Source organism: Nyctereutes procyonoides, unplaced genomic scaffold (genome assembly GCF_905146905.1).
Source record: "Nyctereutes procyonoides isolate TBG_1078 unplaced genomic scaffold, NYPRO_anot_genome, whole genome shotgun sequence".
In the NCBI taxonomy this organism is placed as follows: Eukaryota; Metazoa; Chordata; class Mammalia; order Carnivora; family Canidae; genus Nyctereutes; species Nyctereutes procyonoides.
Window position 1 is genome coordinate 55,403,251 of NW_026575121.1, and position 21,546 is coordinate 55,424,796.

At 40.6% G+C, this 21,546-nt stretch overlaps 1 long non-coding RNA gene across 1 annotated transcript; it reads right to left on the reverse strand.

Annotated features, from left to right (window-relative positions):
* Positions 1 to 231: 231 nt before the first annotated feature.
* On the reverse strand, positions 232 to 16,026 carry LOC129516654 (uncharacterized). The gene is made up of 3 exons (XR_008665819.1): positions 15,820 to 16,026; positions 14,207 to 14,416; positions 232 to 871 (listed from the first exon to the last, which is right to left on the reverse strand). It is a non-coding gene; the product is annotated as an uncharacterized LOC129516654 (long non-coding RNA).
* Positions 16,027 to 21,546: the final 5,520 nt, after the last annotated feature.

A 21,546-nucleotide genomic window follows, 5' to 3' on the forward strand; every position in this document is an offset into this window, starting at 1 on the left:
ACAATCAGCTACAATTGGAGGGGAGGGGGAACAGTTGTTAAACATTGACCAGCATGCCACTACACCGAAGAAACAGCAATTGTTGAATGTCTACTCTCTAGTATGTGCCACTTTCATTAAAAAAAAAAAAAAAAAAAAAAAATTGTGCTGAATTCTCACATCGACACTGGCAGGCACTGTTAACAGCCTTTTTTTTTTTTTTTCCAGAGAAGCAAATTGAAGCTCAGAGACAGAACGTGCCAGAATTTAAACTACTGCCTAAAGGGTAACCTCCATTTCCTTCAAACTTTACTCCCGAAGGATTTTAGGATGGGGAGAAATCTTAAATGTTCTCTGGTCCTATCAGCCAGGCACATGGATCTGCATTATTATCAACCCAAGGATGGCTATGCTGCCTAAGCCTGAGCACGTCCAGTGATAGAAAATGCATGACCTCAGACCACTTGTGGTTTGAATGCTCCTATTCTTCGAAAGTACTTCCTTATTTTGAATAGAAAATTCACTTTTGCCTCCAATTGTCAGTTCTGGTTGTAGAGAACTTGAGAATGGTAGAAGCTCTCTTGGCTTTTATAAGCCTAGCTTCCTAGGAGACCCTGGGAACAGAAGAGAACCAAAATACATTTGTCTCAGCTTTGCATTTTGCTTTTTACATGCATCTGCCATCCACCCTGCAAACACTTGTGGGCCGGCTGTCAGCGATATTCACCAGAATATGCCCTGGATATACAAAGAGGAATAAGATAGCTCCTGGTCTTATGATGCTCATGGCCCTAGATCCCTAGCACTTAGAGTGTGGGATGGAGGCCAGTAGTTGCTGCACCAGCAGGCTGGTAGAAATGCAGAGTCCTAGGTCCCTTGCAGAGCTCCACACCTGCAAAAACAAAATTGACATTTTAATAGGATCTCCAAGTTGGGGGCACCTGGGTGGCCCAGTCGGTTAAGCATTGCTTTCAGCTCATGTCATGATCTCAGGGTCCTGAGATTGAGCCCCACAGCAGGCTCCCTGCTCAGCAGGAAGTCTGCTTATCCTTCTCCCTCTGCTTCTACCTCTCCCCTTTGTTCATGTTCTCTCTCTCTCTCTCTCAAGTAAATAAAATCTAAAAAAAAAAAAAAAAAAAAAAAAAAAAGATCTCCAAGTGATTCTTTTGCCTCTTAAATGTTGAGAAGTCTCAGCTGGGCAGAACTGATGCCTTACCTCTCTAAAACAATGTGCTTCATTATTTATATTTTAATGAGGTCTTTTTCTTAGGACCTAGGAAGCACCTACGTCCTTCTGGAGCTGGTGGTCTTTATCTACATCATTCTCTTCCTGTTCTGAAGATGGTTTTTAACAGGTAGCAAAGTTGTCCCACAAATGTTTCGTCTCAAGCTCACATCATTTGTCCGAGTTCATGGACACTTTTTAATGACTATCATAAAAAGCACCTAAAGTGCTATGATTCCAATATATTATGTGTGGATCGTGTTGTATTTTTATAGCTGGATTTGATTGCATGTGTATGTTTCTCTGCAGCCTGCACTCAGAGATCACACTTCACTTTTCCTTAGAGGATGTCCTGCAGGGAAGGACACTGCAAATGGGGAAATTCTATTCTTCATCACAGACACTGTCAGCATTTGCTTACGGGAACCACAGCAAGACCGCTTCCAGAGTCAAGCGAGAAACCGATTTTTTTTTCTCCCCATGAGTTACTAGACATATTTATCTCATTTTTGAAGAAACGGCCTTTGACCTAGGAGTCCACCCCCTAAGGGGTCAGAAGTCTTTTCCGTCTGTGATGGTTTACTTAATACAGAAACAAGGAAATAGCAAAATAACATCCACAATAAATACATACTGAAAGCAGGATGGGGTTAGAGGTGCTATTTTAATGTGTGGCCTTTCAGGACATATTAAGTGTACAGATTTGCTTGCAAACTTAAGAGATCACAAAGGAACCACCCTTCGGGATACGCACATTGCTGTACGAAACATATCTGCTTTCAAACTTCTTCAATGTACACGCACACAGGATAAAAACCAATATTCTCAATGCCAATCATACACACATGCGCTTTCCTCAGGGAAGCATTTTTGTTGCTAGGGTAACTTGATACATACTAATTAAATTATTCCCAAAAAGGAAGTACAACATGACAACATTTTTCATAAGAAATGTTCAGAAAATAAGTCATTCTAAATGACTAAATTTTCAGCCACCTATATATCCCACACTACTTCTTTTTGTATTGTTTTTATCCTAGGCACTTTCTTTCCTCCTCTGAATGCTTCAAGTAGACAAAACACAATTTACTAATAGTAACATCAAGTCTTTGCATTTGCTACGTGCGTTAGTCTGCAAGGGCTGCCATGAATACAATACAGCACAGATTGGTGGCTTCAAACAGCACAAGTGTATCTTCTCACAGTTCTGGAAGCTGGGAGTTCAAGATTTTGGTGCCGGCAGGGTGGGTTTATCCTGTCTTCTCAGTTTGGCTTGTGGATGCTCACTCTCTTGCTGCCTCTTCACATGGCTGCCCCTCTGTGCATGTCATCCCCTTCCCATAAGGACACCAGGTCCACCCTAATGGCTTCATTTTAACTCTAATAACCTCTTCAAAGTCCCTGCTCCTAAAAATGGTGACATTTTGAGGTACTGGGGGTTAGGACTTCAGCATATGGATCTTGGGGGACACAGTTCAGTCCATCATGCTCTGTTGGGCACTTCTTCCATGCTCCACACGTGGTAACTCATTTCACTCTCAGCTATCACATGAGGCCAATGAAGCCAGCCTGCATCTTACAGAAAGGAAGTGGGGGCCCTACAGTTATAAAACTGACCCCTCATGGATAGGCCAGAAGTCTGTCCTGGAGGTGACCCTCTCTGTCCGGAGGCTGAGCTGACCTTGCTCTTTATTCAGAGCATCAGCATGTTTGTAAATGATTGTGCTCTGTGCTGAAGAGAACAGCTTACTTGCTCCCATATGAAAGAATTCCAGAAAACTGAGCTTTTGTGGCCTCTTGCCAAAATGTTTATTGTTTTTCTGTCTCCTCCCTCAATGTGATCTGTTCATGCTATTGTCTGCATAGGGCCCCCTCTAGGCTGTGTGGGAGCTGCCTCGTTGTCCCCTGAAGCCCACCGTAGCCTTGTCCTCCATCCTCCTTCCCCAGTGACATCACATGGGCAACCTGAACCCGCCACGGTGGGAATCTTTACACAATGAAAATTGGCAAATACTACAAATCGAGATTGTTTTTTGCTAGAATACAAATTACGTTTTTGGCGGGAGAGCCAGCATTTGAGCACACAATTGCCTATAATGTACCCTATACCATTTCTCCTTATAATTTGTTCAAAAGAAATATGATGAATCTCTATCTTGAAAGTGTTATTTATTGTTAATTTATTTAGTCATTTAATGCATGAGCTTTGTGACAACTTTTAATGTTTCTCTTTAGAGATCATTTTTCTTACCTCACTTGTTAGTAAAAATATACAAATATCCATGGTGCCGCTACTAAAATGTTATAATGTCTTTATTAAATGCTATTTAACTACATTTTATTAAATAAATGATCACCTGGATGTCATTGGTGTACAAAGTTTTTGTATAAAACTTTACATGGTGTATCCATATACAAGTACATATGTATAAAAACATGGTACATCTCAAATTCAATTGCTAATTTTTAGTTAGTGTAAAGCTGCATTGCTGAATATATATCTAAATCAATGATATCAGAATTACTGATGTAAATTTTTTATTGCACATAAGTGTCATGAATTTCTTCCTTTAGTCTTTTGTGATATACATTGATTGCTCTGTTAGTAAAGCAAGCATGTGCTGATCACTGACATTCTTTGGGGTAAATGTGCATTGCTAGAGGAAGAACACAAGGCCTCCTGTGTATGTGTTCCAGAAGGGCACTGGAGCCCTTCCCTTTGGCATCAGTAGGTTAAAGTTTTTAAATATATTTTTAGATGGAGGGTCCCTCCCAATCTCATTCTCATGCTAAGTCTCGGCTCCTTCCCCACCCTATGTTCTGTGGGACTTGGCAGCTCTCACCTTCCTCCAGGGATGAGACAGCTCCGAGTGACCTGGCTCAGTATGGTTCGCCACTACAGCCACTGATTCCATGCACATGGCCTTATGATTTGCCAGTCACTGCTCTCAGCCCCACATGGAGGAGCCCAACTGCACCCCAGTCTGCCTGCATTTCATTTCATCAACACTCACTGGATTCAAAGCTCTCATATTTAATAAAGCCAGCCCTCAAATAAAAATGAAAAACTGAACCCAAACATGCAAGTCTGTAATAAGAAGGACAGATTGTCCAACTTTTTAGTTTGTATTACAAACCTACCAAATGGCCAAGTAGGCAGGAAAGAGGCCAGTTTCTCTCTCTGCCACCTTTCAGGATTCCACCGGCAGGCACGTTTGCCGAGGAACTGCTCTGTGCCAGGCTCTACATCACTTCACTTGGTCCCCAGTACAAGTGCATGAGGCAGAGATTAAATTTTCAACTCAAGGATGTAGAAACTGAAACACACACGAATTAAAGTACTAGTTCAGGTTCACCACCCTAATGAGCGGCAAGGCCAGGATCCAAGCCCAGGATTACCTTGTTCCAGAACCTGACCTCCCTCCACCAATCATGCAACCTGGGATTCTGGACTCAGCAGTAGAATTTGGGAACTGGAAGGTCATCAAGTCCAAGATCTTGGGGGTCCAGAGAAATAAGAAGTTTGGAAGGAAAAGTCCATGGGGACACAATGAAATGAATCTCTCTCCTTGCACCTTTGAAGAGACAACGGTTTCCTGCCCTGTCATTGCCCCACTGTGAACCTCAGTGGAGTCCTGCTCTATATTCATTTTACTCATTTGTAAACAAGATTCATTCTTACCCCCAACCTGCTTCACGGGTGGTACAGATGAACTATATAATGTCTGTAACAGTCTTTGAGAACATCAAAGACAGCGCTGTATAAATACTATATTATTATACACGTTCCCATAGGAAGCATCTCCAGGACCCTTTGATCCATAAATATTTCATTGACTCAGCGCAGCCAAAGCCATCTTAGACTCTGAGGCATCATAAGGTAATTGACCACAGAGAGAGTTCAAAAAGGAATGCATTCTGCATCTGCATCAGAGCTCTCTCTCTTAACTCTTTAATCTCAACTTGCTTGTTTTAAAAAATAATTTAATATCAGTTTTTATAGTTTCCGTTTTCGAGTAAGCATGTACTAGCACATGGTTCCAAGTCCCAGGAGAACACAAGGAGGATGGGTGCTGACACATTCAAAAGAAAAAAAAAAAAAACTATTCCTACTTTTTAAGAGGGAATAAACTAAAGTATTCAGGTCTCTCCCCTCAGAGATAACATTGGATGCTTCTAGATATATTTTTCCTACATTTATAGTTTTTTGGATTTCATTTCATTCCTAAAAGAAAGGCAACAAATGGACTTTTCACTTTTAAATTCATTTCACTTTTAAATTTATTTCATGAAGAAATAAATTTAAATTATATCAAATTTGTTGTTCTTTTCTTTATGTCATCTCTTGGATGCCTTAATTAAAAAAAATAATGAAATATGGTGTAAAATATGTTCTCTTTAATCAAATTCACCTTTATTTATTATGAACCTAGAAACACCCTTCATCCTCTAACTCAGAAGGAACCCCAAGACAAAGCAGTTGGTGATTTTTTTAAAGATGAATATTCTTCAGCAAAATCTATACATTTTAGTGAACATATTTAAATGCAAAGTATAGGCAAAATCACCAAATATTAAAGAAAATTTTCAGAATTTTAGAGTAATACTGTAATGAAAGGTCAGAAATACTCTGAACAAACATAAATGTCTGCAATCCCAGGAAAAAGAGCATAACTAAAAGCTATAATTAGTTGGCTTCATCATTTAATTTCAAACATTTCTATAGCTGCTACTCTTCTGACTCAAAAGGGAAAAAATCAACAACAAAAAAAATAAGGCACAGGACCTTAGAAGGGTGAGTTCATTCACCTAAAGGTCACATCAGTGGGTGTTAGAGCTCTGCTTTGTAGCAAATATGGACTGACGCTTGTAAAGTAGTGTTAATCATCATGATCATCAAAAAGAAGAAAAAGAAGAAAAAAAGAACAAAAAGAAAAAAGAAGAAAAGGTTCATTTGACACACATCTTTCATATGGTATTCTATTAGACCAACACAGCCACTGGAGATACAGATTCGTTTTGATCTTCATACTTCGGTAAGCGCCCCAACCCTTGTTGGGCTCCTGTTTTACTCCAGTAACAACTGCTCTTTGTTTCCCAAGCCAGGATGCCCGACTTACAACTGTTTGCTTCCATGTCTGCTCACAGATATACCGCCAGTTTGTTACTACTGAAAGGATCATGCTCAAGTCCATGACAACGCTTGATGACATGGGTGAAATTTCACATGTAATTCACAAGTCACTCAGATAGATTCGAATGCGTGTATTTAGTAACATCCAACAGTTTTGTGAAATAATGCCTCCTCCGGGATACAGAAATTCTTCTTCGTGTTCTCATAGCTCTCATCTTGGACCATCGCCAGTATAAAGAATAGTCATATGTTCATCAAAACTTACATATACCAGACACATCAAATTTTGTCATTTTTATTAGTCCCTAAAACACATTCATTCATTCATTCATTGCACAAATAACTAGTGAGGATCTGTGAAGAATTGGACAATGTTCTTGGTGATGGAGAAATAATGCAGAACATATACCTACCTTCCTGGAGAGGGCATGGATCATTAGCAAGTAAACAAGTACTCAGTAATACAAATTCAGAGAGTTGCATTGTTTATGAAAGAGTATGTTGACTATGCTATCTTTTATGTAAAAAAGGAGAAAATTAAGAATAAATATTTACATTTTCTTGTATAATTATGTAAAATTCTAGAAGTTTACCCAAATGAATGCATGGTTAGGTAAGAAGATGGCACGGGGGTGCCTAAAAGATAGGTACAAGGGAGGTCATCAACTATTCACCTATACATATCTACTATTCACCACACAAAATTTTATATTTATATAGCTATAAAGAAAAGAGAGAGAGAGAAAGGACTCAGGGAGGAAAGCTGAGACTAACCATGGGTGAATGATGGTGATATGGTTAATGGAGATACAGTTTCCCAGGAAAAAGCAATTTGAAGTACAGGGTGGGGCAGAGAGAAAACGCAAGGATCCTTTCTTGCATTTGCCCAGAGGGATGGTTAATTTTGTATGTCAATTTGACTGGGCTAAGGGACACCTAGATAGCTGGTAAAACATTTTTCTGGTTATGTCTGTGAGGATGTTTCCAGAAGAGATTAGAATTTGATTTAGTAGCCTAAATAAAGAAGATTGTCCTTACCAAAGTAGTTGGGCATCACCCAACCCCACTGAAGGCTTGATTCAAACAAAAAAAGCAGAAAAGGGCAAGTCTGGTCTTTGAGCTGGAACCTCCATGTCCTCTGCTCTGTAGGCAGGTGCCCTAGTTCTCAGATGTGCCCTGAGTCACACCACCTGTGTCCCCAGTCTGTGGCTTGCAGACAGTAGACAATGAGACTTCTCAGCCTCCATAATCGTATGAGCCACTTCCTATGGTAAACCTCCTGTTATAGTTCTCTCTCCATATCCTATTGGTTCTGTTTTTCTGGAGAAACCTAACAGTTTGAGATGCCTAGTGTACTTCCAGACAACTGATGAACAGGTGAGGGGCTGTACTATTCTCATGTTCAGGGCTGGGCTCCAGACTGGGGCTAAATGTCAGCAGTGTACAGTTGGGACTATGTAGAGAAGGAAGAGGGGTCTTGAAGCAGTCTGTAGGAAGCAAGCATGAAAAGGAAAGGCAACCCCAAAGGGGACGTGGATATAGCTGCTGGTGTCAGAGGACAGTGCAAGAAGAAAGGTGTCCCCAGGGTAAAGGGAACACCATGTCTTAAGAAGGAAAGTCTGGTCTACCATGTCAGACATGTCTAAGATGTCAAACCAGAGGAGGAGCAAGAATTGATGGCTGGACTTCTCGTGATGCTCATTGGTGATTCTGGCAAGAGTTGCCTTAGAGAAGGTGGTGGGGAAAGCCCTCCGGCAGAATGAATTTATTAAGGGAAATATGGGAAGTAAGGATCCGTGACAGTGAGCAGACACCACCAAACAAGCTCTCTAAAGGGATTTCAGGTTAAGAAAGAGTTGTTTTTTCATCTGATGGGTGTCACCACATGTCTGTGTACTGACAGGAATAACACGGAGGGGGAGGGATAAGAGTGTGCAAACAGCCTGAAATCCTCAATTTGAACAAAATCATTTTTAAGATGTTGCTTCATAAATTTCCAACTGAAAGTTATGTGTACCCAATATATTGCACTAGAGAAATACTCTGCTATGGGTTTAATTATCTATTTGTCATGGCCTAAAACAGCACAACCTCAAGCTCTTTCAAAATTAACGATTCTGTGCAGAAGCAGCTATTCATTTTCAAATTCTCAATTTAATTAAGGTCATTACAGCTATTTTAATAATATAATTTTCATTTGCTTTTAATACATCCCAACATTTTTCTTTCTTTGAAATTGGATGACCTTTCAAAGTATATCCTCTAACATACACCGTGGGCATGATGGATCAGCTATGGCTGTCAAAAATCCTTTACCTAAAACCAAAGGTATTCATCTGAGTGTGGCTTTTATAATAGTCATTAAAAAAAATCATTCTTTCAGAGCAGGAATACAAGAAATGCAAAAACAAGTAAAACACAATATCTTTTCATAGGAAAACCATAACCTCAAAACAGGGGTTAAACTATATGCAAAAATCACTCAAATATGTTATGTGTTGAGCCCTTTTTTAAAAATTTTATTTATTTCTTCATGAGAGGCCAGAGAAGGAGGCAGAACAGAGGGAGAAGCAGGCTCCCTGTAGGGAGCCCAATGCAGGACTCGATCCCAGGACCCCGGACCCGGGATCATGACCTAAGCCAAAGGCAGCCGCTCAACCATGAGCCACACAGGTGCCCCATGTGTTAAGTTCTGTAAAGGAGGTGAAAAACACTCCTGGGACCTGGGGGTGCAGGAGCATCACTTTCCACCCAGTGTGCTAAAGAATAATGGGGCAGTGTGTGCCCCGGAAGGAAACAGAGGGTGCTTGCAAGGAAGGGAACTGGAGAAGACTGCTTACAGAGGGAGCTCTGTAAATAGAGGTGTCAGGTGGGAAACCACAACCAGCCAGAGCTAGTAGCAATAGGAGCCATTACCATCCCAGCCCCAAGGGACAAGTGCTCACTCAAAGTGATGGGGCAGATGGACTCCTACAGAGAAACAGCACGCATTAGTTAAAGGACACAACCAGCTAGAAGTGACTTGACAGCAGGACCAAGGACAGAACTTCCTGGCTTCTTCCTCCTTCTCCCTCTGACATCCCACCAGCGGTCCCCACGGGCCTCCCCAACTAAAAGCAGCAGCCTAGGACGTGTCCATGCAGCACAGACAGCATCCTGAGACACAGAGAAAGAAAAGTGGAAGAGAGACGGAACACAAGAGGCTGTGCAGGAGGTGACCCGAGATCTGAGATCTGAAAGTGAACAGAGATGAGGTGTGCTCCTCCATGCCCAAGTCATGGGCAGACCAAATGTGGAAAAGTGTCAACAAGAAGCATGGCGCGCTGTCCGTGGTGACTACACGCCGAGATCAAGGCGGAAATGAGAATAGGAAATAGGATTCCGAGGATTTGGGCAGGGCAGTATACTGCACTCAGGGCTTCAGTTTGATTTAGTAGAAAGTGAAAAATAGCTGAAAGTCACTAATGACCAGGGAAGCAAAGAGAAAAGGAGAAAAGCCAGGTAGAGAAAACAGGGAGAAGTATTTCTCTCTGTAGAATGTTCTCATTAAAATAATTTTTATCTGGGCAACACTTTAAGTGAATTTCCCAGAATAGCAGAGATTGAGCTACTGTCAGAATATTTCCATTACCATCAGCATGATAAGTAAGAAATATTTTGAGGAAATAAAATGACTGTATCCTTGGAAATGGCAAAATGTACTCTAGAACTTGACCAGACACAGAACCCACGTCATCACTTCACAGAAAAGGTGCGGCTGCTGTGGACAACAGGTTGGCAGTGACTCAAAAGGTTAAACAGAGAATGACCACAGGACCCAGGAGTTTTACTCCCAAGTATGTACCCCCAAAAACTGAAAGCAAAGACTCCAATAGGCTGGTGAGCTTGCGTGTTCATGGCAGCATTATTCACAACAGCCAAAAGGTAGAAAGAGTCCAAGTGTCCATCATCAGAGGAATAAATAAAATGTGATAGGTCCATGCAATGGAATATTACTCAGCCATAAGGAGCATGAAATTTTGATATAAGCTACAACATGAATGCATCTTAAGAACACTATGCTTAGGGACCCCTGGGTGACGCAGCGGTTTGGCGCCTGCCTTTGGCCCAGGGCACGATCCTGGAGACCTGGGATCGAATCCCATGTCAGGCTCCCGGTGCATGGAGCCTGCTTCTCCCTCTGCCTGTGTCTCTGCCTCTCTCTCTCTCTCTCTGTGTGACTATCATAAATAAATAAAAAAATTAAAAAAAAAACTTAAAAAAAAAGAACACTATGCTTAGTGACTTAAATCAGACACAGAGGGACAAATATTTGATGATTTCACTTACATGCAGTACCCAAACAGGCAAATCCAGAAAGAAAGTAGAACAGAGGTTATGAGAAGCATGGGAGAAAATTTTAATTGTTTAATGGGTACAGAGTTTCTATTTGGGGCTATGATAAAGTTTGGGGTATAGATAGTGGTGATGGTTATACAACATTATGAATGTATTTTATTCCATTGAATTGTACAAACAGTTAAAACGATAAATATTATGCTATTTATACTTTACCACAATTAAAAAAAATACTGATCCCCACACAACAACAAATATTGGCATCACTATTTATTTTTGCAATATATATGAGCAACAAATACCTGGATGCTCTATTTGCATAATATTACACCAGTATTACAAATTTTTCCTCTTGATGTGAGTCGCATCAAAGAGAATGAATCCCTCTGTCTGACGGTTTGTCCTCACTTTTATAGCATCCCTTAAGTTACCATCCCTGCTAATGAAGGATATGGCAGGTCCAGTCATCCAGAGTGAGGTCTGGAACTCCACTAATAATGCTACTGTGGAGCAGACACACTGCGCTTATGCCACCATTAACAAAACACAGACACACACACACACACACACACACACACACACACACGGAGCAGGGACGGGGTGGGGGGGGGACTCCTTTCTTATTCTGAGAAGCCATTCTGAGAGACCAATTCACATGGAAGTGAAGACCTAGTTGTACAAACTGTGGTAATTTTGCAAACCATACACTGCCTGGGCTTCCGTTAAGGAAATACCGTGATTTTTAACGTTATAGAAGAAAACCACAGAAGAATCATTCAGATGCAAATGACTCATTCTGAGCCATTCACCAATGGAAGGCTTCTTGAAAAGTGCACAAGTTGAGTTGTTTGTTTAGTTGTTTTGGGTTGGTTTTTTGTGTGTTTTGTTTTTTGTTTTTTGTTTTTTTTTTTCTTTTTGGTCTATTTTACTTTAATCAGAGTAAAAGAAATAACAGAGAAAGAAAAAGGGAGTGTGTGGGGGAGAATTAGTGGTGCAGTTCCAAACTTTTACAAGTGTCTCTTTTGCATTACAAGCCCCCTGGAAGGCACAGTTCCGAGGAAGGAGCTGGGGGGGGGGGGTGGGAGGGCATGGGTGGGGGGGCAGCAGCGCTCCTGAGTCAGGACAATGGGAAATCACTCACCAAAAAGCAGAAACCTAATTTAATAGAACCGCTATTACTTCTCTTGCACGTTTAAAATCTTTCCTTAATCTTTCCGCAAGATTCATTTCTCATCTACACGAATAATAAATGTACAACTTGCACATTCAAGACAAAACTTAAAAGACTGACGGTATGTTTGTCCCAAAAAGTACATTTTTTCTATTCTTTAAGTTTCCTTGCAAAAAGTACCTCAAAAGCATCTGCTATTTTCTGTTGAGATAAATGAGAAGCAAAGGTAACTTTGTTTCAAACCTGCCTACACAATGACAAAGGTTGCTTCATCAAACAATGAGAGACGATTTCACAAAGGTATAAACTGATACATTTTTAGTTTTCTTTTGTAAACACTGAGGTTTTTAAGAGGTAGAAACTCCCCAATATCTATAAACAGGAAACAGTCTTCCAAATACTACCTTGTCTCACTTTTAGTCATCATAAAGCAAATCTCAGCGTATTAACACTGATGCTGTAGAGGAGTATTTACAGCAATAAAATGTTGTCTCGTTGTAAAAATGACTAAAAGGAAGCCCTTGAGATTAAATGCTGGTGTTGTCTTCTTACCCAAACCCACACTGGATCCTGTAACGTCCCTGAACTTTGCCTGGGTTTGAAATAGTCACTGACAAGGAAGATTCTCAGGGTCCTGGTGAATTTCTTGCCATAATGCTTTGGCTCCCCCATTGACTCCGCTACAAGCAGCCTCCTGCCGTGATCAAAAACCGTGAGCTCTTTGGAGACCGGGGCCCACATCAGCATGCTGGGGGCCTCAGGATAAAGAACCCCCAAGTCCCCAGAGGCCAGGGCGGGTGTGATTTAAATTCCACCTTCTGAGGCAGATCTGCAAGTCTGCAGAAATACCGGGCGAGTGCCCTTCTCACCCCCTTATGCCAATACCCCTGTCCTATGTGTTGGGACAGAAGTCGGAAGACAGGCCATCCTGTGTGCGGTTCCAATGTGTTCATCTAAGCAATAATTTTTTAGTGTCCAACTTTAAGATTCTACCCTGCGTTCCCTTCTTCTTTTTCCTTTTCGATTCCTAACTGATGAAATAGATCTCCTGAATGACTTATCATCGGTACAGAAAGGACTATCTTTGCCATCAAATGGGCAACAAAAGCAGGAAAGCTGACTCTGCGGGAAGTCCTGGGGGGACCCGAAATGCCATCCCTTTCAGTTAGCAATACTCTGGCCTTTTGGATACAATGGATCTAAGAATTTGCAGGAAAAGACTTTTTAAAGAAAAAAAAATAGGCTTCTTTTTTACATGGGCACTTTGTTTTTTGGGTGTCTTCTAATTTCTCAAACAAGATTAAATTTCAAAGACAGTTATTAAAATGAATAAGCAACGGGCAGCCCAGGTGGCTCAGCGGTTTAGCGCTGCCTTCAGCCCAGGGCCTGATCCTAGAGACCTGAGATCGAGTCCTGCATCAGGCTCCCTGCAGGGAGCCTGCTTCTCCCTCTGCCAGTGTCTCTGCCTCTCTCTGTGTCTCTCATGAATAAACAAATATTTTTAAAAATAAATAAATAAATAAAATGCATAAGCGAGATTATACCCCCACCTAACCTATCATTTATTAGTTCACATTCCTCTGACATCTCTTCCCACCACACCAGCACCTGTGATGATGCAACCACCACCTTCCAAAATGGAAATGATTATTGTACTGGAAACCATCATACTCATAATTTGTGATTAGATTGCTCAAATCATTCTTTTTTTTTTTTCAAATCATTCTTTAATGATTACTCTGGCATTAAAATCTAGCATATTTTCCTTTTCAGTTCACTATTTTATAGGTATTGATTGCATTTATCTGAGCTCTGGCTAAATATGGTAAGCCAGCTCCATATTCCTGTTTTATATTTACTTATTATTCTTTTTTTAAAGATTTATTTATGTATTCATGAGAGACACAGAGAGAGAGAGGCAGAGACACAGGCAGAGGAAGAAGCAGGCTCCCTGCCAGGAGCCTGACGTGGGACTCCATCCCAGGTGTCCAGGATCACACCCTGGGCGGAAGGCGGCGCTAGACCACTGAGCCACCCGGGCTGCCCTACTTATTATTCTTATTAGAAGTCCGTGCCTTTTTAAATTGGCAAAATGAGAGATATTACACGTTCCAATCAAGTCTGTTCTTTTCCTGACCTCCTAAATATATATGAATATATAAATATTCATTGCATCCTTGTTTATTTTTTAAAGCTTTCCATCAATGTTAGTGATAATTATATAATTAAATTTGGGAGCTAGAGACATCTTTTATAATGGAGGTTTACCACTCATATTTTAACATAAGAGAGATGTGACCCCAAATCTGCAATTGTGTTTCCTTTACATAATTGGAAAATGTTATTTTAACTTACCTACCTTTTTTTACTCAAAATGTTGTAAGATTATTTTCTGGAGTGCCTGGGTGGTTCAGTTGCTTAAACATCTGACTCTTGATTTCCAACCTGGTCATGGTCTCAAGGTCCTGGGATGGAGCCCCACTGGCTCAGCACAGAGTCTTCTTGGGAGTCTGTCTCTCTTTATGCTCCTCCCTCTGCTCTCTCTTCCTCTCTCTCTCAAATAAATATCCTAAAAAGATATATTAAAATTATTTTCTAGCTCAAATAATCTATATACTTATACACTTGTTATTTATAGGAAACAAAATGTAATGATGTCATTTTCATGCTTTGCCTAAAGCTAGAATATTCTGAATATCCCTCAAAAAATACCATCAAATGTTCATTTCCATTTTCCCTCTATCCTAATAGTACCAATAAATACCACCTTAAAAAGTCATAAAGCAATATTTTTCTATTACTCTATTTATTGCATATAGCTACTTTTAGCAGAAATATCCATGTCAAAATGAATGCAAAGACACACCAACAAAAATTCCTTTCACTTCCTAATGCTATGAAGAATCACCTCATTTTTATACATCCCTCCAGTTAAGTTAAAATAATGTCTCATACTTAACTTTCACTTAAACTGACTGCCCCCAACAGGCATTTAGTGATCTGAAACATAAATTGATCTAAATGTTGGTGCAAAAAAATCCACATCCATTACCAGAATGTCAACACACTAACTGTCTCTGATGTAATTTAAAAGGAGAAATCTGCAAAAGAAAGAACTGGATTTTTCCCCCTTCATATTTAGCACTACTATAATCTCTCATCTCATTCTTTTGTTATTCCCCCCTGAAACATCCAAGTCGCTGTTGAGACTTTCAGGCATAGTCTTCAGCTTGGATCTGTATCCTCAGCTCATTTTGAGGATTAATTCTGTAAATCTGCACCAGAGCCCCATGTACACGGTGGATTGAGTCTCATCTCAGTGGGAATATTCTTTCATTGGGGCGAGTACATTTTGAGCTTTGGCATAAGACCTTGAAGAACCGTTGGGGAGAAATGTTCATCTAAACTGATATTTGAGTTGGACGTTCCAAAATTACCATCCTTTTAATAATAACTTTATAAAAGAAGGAATGCCTTGAAGAAACATAATTACGTAACTCTAAGTAGAACCACACAAAACTTCTCAGGATCTTTACTCTTTCCTGTCAGTGTGTATTTTTAACAAGCTTTAACCAAAAATACATGGAGAACTGGAAAATCTTATTAGTGAAAGAACCATTTACCTTTAGATGACATTTGAAACTTGAACACCCACAGTGTTGACAGAGGGTTCTTTAAAATGCAGAGGGTGAGGTGAGTAAATAGAACATGGCAGAACCAAGGGGAATTGAGCAGCATGTGCTCCTCTTTATTTATTAAAATGTTTTTGGGCCTGTGAAGTCGTATCTTTTGAATCCATTTAATGTTGTCTGATATCATATGACCTGACAGTCAAAGAAAAACATGAAAGCTGCACAGAGCTCATATTCTCAAAGAACCAGAGAGGCAAGTTTTAAATCATATTTTTATCCCAATAAATTTGGTAGAAGTGAAAGTAGAAAATTAACAATAAAAAAAAAAAAAGAAGTATACCTGTAATTGACCACGGTCCTCTCATGCACGTTCAAGGGTTTGACCATTGAAGCTGAGGTAGACTTGAAGACCATGTGCCTCATCCAGGTCTATGCCATTGCCATTTGAGTTTTGAAAATTCGAGAAGCCTAAACAGGAGAGGCTTCACTTAAAGTTTACACCGACCACCAATCCAATCCTGCCTGTAAGTGTAGTCCTCTGTGGATTTCCTTCTCTCTTACTGTCCGGTCTCTCCTTCGGCTACAGCTCCTGCCCTGTGATTATATATAAACTCGAGCCTCCCCATTTATTACAGACAAGAAAAACAAAAGGCAAACATGTTTTTAAAATGCCCTGAAGGTTACACAGGAACCCGATACAACAGAATGCTCTGTAATAGAGGGACTGAGCCACCCAACAGCACATGTGGAAAGGAGATTTTTCACCCTATTCCTTTTGGACCTCCCAGATCATGTGAATGTATTGCCTGTCATAAATGTAAATAAATATTTTTATGGGAAGATTCCTGGAGCCCACCCTAGGCTGACTGGAACAGAATCTGTCAAGTGGGGCCCCGGAATATTCACAATAACTAGCTCACCAGGTAAACTTGATGTATAAGCACATAAGCAAGGAAGGGTTGAGAGTATAAACACAGATGGCCCGGCACTGAGAGGCCCTGTGTGTCAGGTAATACAAAGAATGCTGAAAAACCACCACTGCCAGAAAGAACCTCCCTTGCCAGCCTGCTCTGATATCTGAAATTCTTCTGTGAGACACTCTGTCTCCAATTTGTCCTTGTAAAACTGTGATGCCGGGTGGCGTGCAGAGAGAATTCCTGCCTTCAGCAGTCTCACCTTACAATCTATTCACTGCTGGTTCCCAACTGGCAAGAACTCTTCCTCGAAGAGACAGGATCTAGATACGCTCCACACATCACCACCCTCATATGCCCATTGTGACCCCCTTTGATGCCCATTTGTCACCAAAATGATTTTCATGAAGGTCACCATGGACTCTTCCACAGCCATGTGCAAGGACTTTTCTCATTCCTAAGTCTATAGACTCCACCCTTCTTGAAACTATCTCTTCCTGGGAATGAAGTGATATGATATTCTGCTGTCCTGAGTCTCCTCTTACTATAATGTGTATTTCTTTGAACCTAGATCTCTTCTTTGTCATCCCTACCCATCATTCCTGGCTCCCCTCTGCATCTTCACGCAGTCACCTCATACCTAAGTATTTCCTATGCTGTGCTCCCCCACCTAAATGTATACCTTCTTCTCCTGCCTCTCCCACGCCCCACCCTGAGCATCTCATCTCCCTGCCTGAAGTCTTACCGAAACCACCGTGTCCATAGCTGTATCTACTAGCTGTAGGCCAGGCACTTGCCTAAATATTTTGCAGACATGAACTCATTTAGGGATGAAGGAAGTGAAGTACCTACCAGCTCAGTTACTTTATTCAGATCACATTGCTATTTTATGATGAATGAGATTCAGACCCCGGGCAGCCAGTTCAGAGCCACATTCTCAACAATCATGACATGTTGCTTCTCAGCATCAGTTTGATATTCATCTGCATAGCTTCGATCTGATCACTTCCTGGTCAAAAACTTTTGATGTGCCCTTGTTGAATATTGAAATGTTTAAAAATGCATAATTGGGAACTTAAGACTAGAAATTGATCTTATCTCAACTTCATTTTACAGCGACGTCTCCAGCTATTATTCCCTTCCACACTTTGGAAGAAAGTATTCCAACGAGTAAATAAATTATTCCTGATGTCAAATTACAGTTTAAACTTTTTCCCTCTGGTTTCAACTTTTCTTTGTACCTATCAAAATTTTACCAGAAGTCTGTCTATAGTCCAAAACTTTGGTATGTATAGGAAAAAAGAAAAATTCAAACCAGAAGTAACAGAGACCACATTTAGCCTCTTACCTGAAACAACCAGCAAACCAGAAATATATGTATGAAAAAACAATTTCAAGCATTGAACATTAGACAACAAAGATAATGATGCCAAAGACACAAAAGGGATGAGTCCTATCATCACCCCAGCGCACTTCCCACAGAAAGTTTCCAAGCTGAGCCACCAGAAGGGAAATCCCAGGCTGAGTCTGGCAGTTGCTACGAGTTGAGGAGACAGAGTTGGGAAAGGTCTGGAGGTGCGGGGGTGCTCTAGTTTGCAAGGCGGAGTATCACTGAGCTATAGGACAACTTCAAGAGTTCTAATACAAGTGTAATTGGAGTCCCCAGTAGGAGAAGAGGGAAGAAGGAGAAAGAAAGAAATAACCAAGGATTTACAAACCAGAACCTTTCAAAATTTGGTGAAAACTATACACCCACACATCCAAGAAGTTCAACTAGCTCCAAGAAAACGAAACATGAAGAAAACTATACAAAGATGCACCAAAATCAAATCACCCTAAACCAATGAAAAAACACAAAACTGATCCAAAATAAAGCAGGAAATGAGCAAAAGAAAACAAAGAGTAGATGAGACAGAGAGAAAACAAAAGCAACATGGCAGATAGAAACCCAATCATATAATACATATATATATATATATATATATATATATATATATATATATATGTAATGGTGTAAATGTACCATGTAAATGCAATCATTGTCAAATTAGATTTTTAAAAAACCCAAGATCCAACTATAACTGCCTTCAACAAACCCACTTGAAATATAAAACACACATAGGTTAAAAGTAAATGGGCAGAGGAAGATATATCATGCTAATAGTATCAAAAGAAAGCGGGAATGACCACATTAACAATCAGACAAAGCAAAGAAAATTATTAGAGATTTTAAGTCATTCTCATATTTGATGAAAACTTTAAACTCACTCATCTAAGAAGTTCAACAAATCCCTAAAGGAAAGAAAGATGAAGGAAAGTACGCAAAGGCACATCAAAATCAAATTGCAATTCTTCATTCCACATCAAAATCAGCAAACATACTCATCATCTGAAAACACAATCCTAAGCAGGAATGTGAGAGTCCAGAGTCTTCCCTATGCCACAAGGGGCCACCACTGGTTCCATAATGAAACAAATGGTGGCAAAAAGACCTGAGACAGGAGAGATAGGCATGTGCCGTGCGTCAGAGCTGTGGATTTCTTTTTAAGTTTTTATTTTAATTATCTGGCACTCATCACAACAAGTGCATTTCTTAATCCGAATCCCCAGTTTCCCCCATGCCCCACCACCCTCCCCTCCAGTGATCATCAGTGAGTTCTCCACAGTTAAGAGTCTATTGCTTGGTTTGCCTCTCTCTTTTTCCCTTTACTCGTTTATTTTGTTTCTTGATTCCATATATGAATGGAATTATATGGTATTTGTCTTTCTCTGATTGATGTATTTCACTTAGCATTATAGTCTCTAGCTCCATCCATGTTGCTGCAAATGGCAAGATTTCATTCTTTTTTTATGGCTGAGTAATATTCCACTGTGTGTGTGTGTGTGTGTGTGTGTGTGTGTGTGTAGCACATCTTCTTTATCCATTCATCTATCAATGGACACTTAGGCTGCTTCTACATCTTGGTTATTGCAAATAATACTGCTTAAAATTCAGGGTTCATGTATCCTTTTAATTGGTGTTTTTGTTGAGCTACAACTTTTGTCCTGGATCCCATGAGGAACTGTGGAAGGATTCTGTGCAAGGCAGTGGCATGAACAAGTGTTAGAGGGAAAAATACCTTTCTGACAGCAGGTTCAAACAGATTTGTGGGGCAGAGCAGGGGGAAATAGGAGAATAGGCAAGAGGAAGCAGCAGCTGGATGTGGGCAAGAAGAGCTAGGCTGGGCAGGCAAGTGAGTGTAGAAAAATCAGGGAAAACACTGTCACAATCATCCAGAAATGGTGAGCCTTCTAACTACTCCATTATTATCTACCCTCCAAACAGCACTGTGAGCATCCGGAGGACAACAAATGTCTTTCTATCTCTCCATCACCAGCATGGAGCATAAAGCTTGCCATAAAAATTTTTTAGAACAAATGAAAGAATGGATCTGATGGAGACTTCTATTTTTATTTACTTTTTAAAGTCAGAGACACTGATATTTATAATTCTAGAAATTTCTCACGTTTCTTTTTTTTAAAATTTTATTTATTTATTCATAGACACAGAGAGAGAGAGGCAGAGACACAGGCTCCATGCAGGGAACCCGACATGGGACTCAATCCCAGGTCTCCAGGATCACACCCCAGGCTGCAGGCAGCGCCAAACCGCCGCACCACTGGGGCTGCTCCACATGTAAGTTTTTAAGGCAAAAAATATACCCAATCAAATGGAAGTCACATCCCCTCTTAAACATTGCTCCAACCACATATGTAATTCTAGATACACTGCACATCTAATTTCAATGAAATCATAGATGACGTTAGCGTGGCTCAAGAATAAAACAACTAGATTTGCTTCAGGTCTTTTGGAAACCATATCACAATTGTATTGTTTCCTTGGGAAATAGTCACACCCCCAAGTACACAGGAAAACACACACACTTTGTTGAGAGCAAAGAGAGGAGGAGGAGAGCAAGAAGGAAGACTTTTCTAGTAATTATAATTTCAGACTAAAGATATAGCACTGGCAACATTCCCATTTTTCATTGAATTTCCTTTCATCTCTATTAACATTGAATACCACTCCAGAAAACAAAACCGCAACAGAAATTAAAATGTGTTAACTAAAATTTGGAGATGTTCATGTTGTGCTACAGCTTTTGCATTTTGAATTACTTCCTGATATAAAAATTCCCCCATTTAATCTCAATTTTTTTAAATCATTTTACTACAGTTTCTCCCAACCATCTATGTGCTAAAAATTACACTTTTAAGCAGAAATAAATACATTCTTATGCATAGTGAAGGAGAGTCTCCCACAATTAGAGATGTATGGCAAAATGAGAAGAAAACAAAAAAGCCAAGCTTTGGAATCCCAAGACCCGGTTCTGTGAGTCGCTGACTAGGTGGCCTCGGTTACTCTCTTACAGACACTCGGTTTCCATACCTGTAAAATGGGAATGTATCACACACTCACACACGATTCCCAATATTTTTGGCCCCACCTCTTACTCCAGCCTCTGCTGAAGAGAACAACTGGACTCAACTTCCACTGGCTTTGAGAAGGTAAGAGGGGAGGCTTCTCCTTTCAGAGCTGCACCAGGATGTGTCCTAACACCTGCGTGTGGTCCCCATGGAACATGCCGCAGCAGGTACAGATGGAGGGTGGGGGCAGTGAGCTTCTGCTCACCAACCTTGGTGGATGGGACGATGGGAGCAGATGAGTAAGCTTCTGTGCGTCCTGGAGCTTGGCAGCTCCAGGACGCATTTCTCAAGCCTTTTCAAACGCCCAGGTGGAATCATGTCCAGCCTGTTGGTGGGTATCTTCAAAGTACGTACCTGCACTGGCTTTCCCTCTGTCCCTGTTTCACTCCTCAATCCTTCACTCCTGCTGTCCAGGGTTATTTACTGGATGCAGGCTTCACTTTCAAAGTAACCAGGGCTGAGGCGGAACATAAGGAAGACTATTCCTGACCTCCCAGGGCAGGTGAGGGATGTGAGCGCTGTACCTCCCCGGGTCCAGATATTGTCCTAAGTGGTTTGCATTCCTTATCATACGTAAGCCTCCCGACAACCCGAGGAGGTAGGTAGTACCACGATCTCTTCTCCATAGAGAAGAATGGCACAGAAGTTAAGCGCTTTATCCAAGATCACACAGCTGTTGGGTTCTC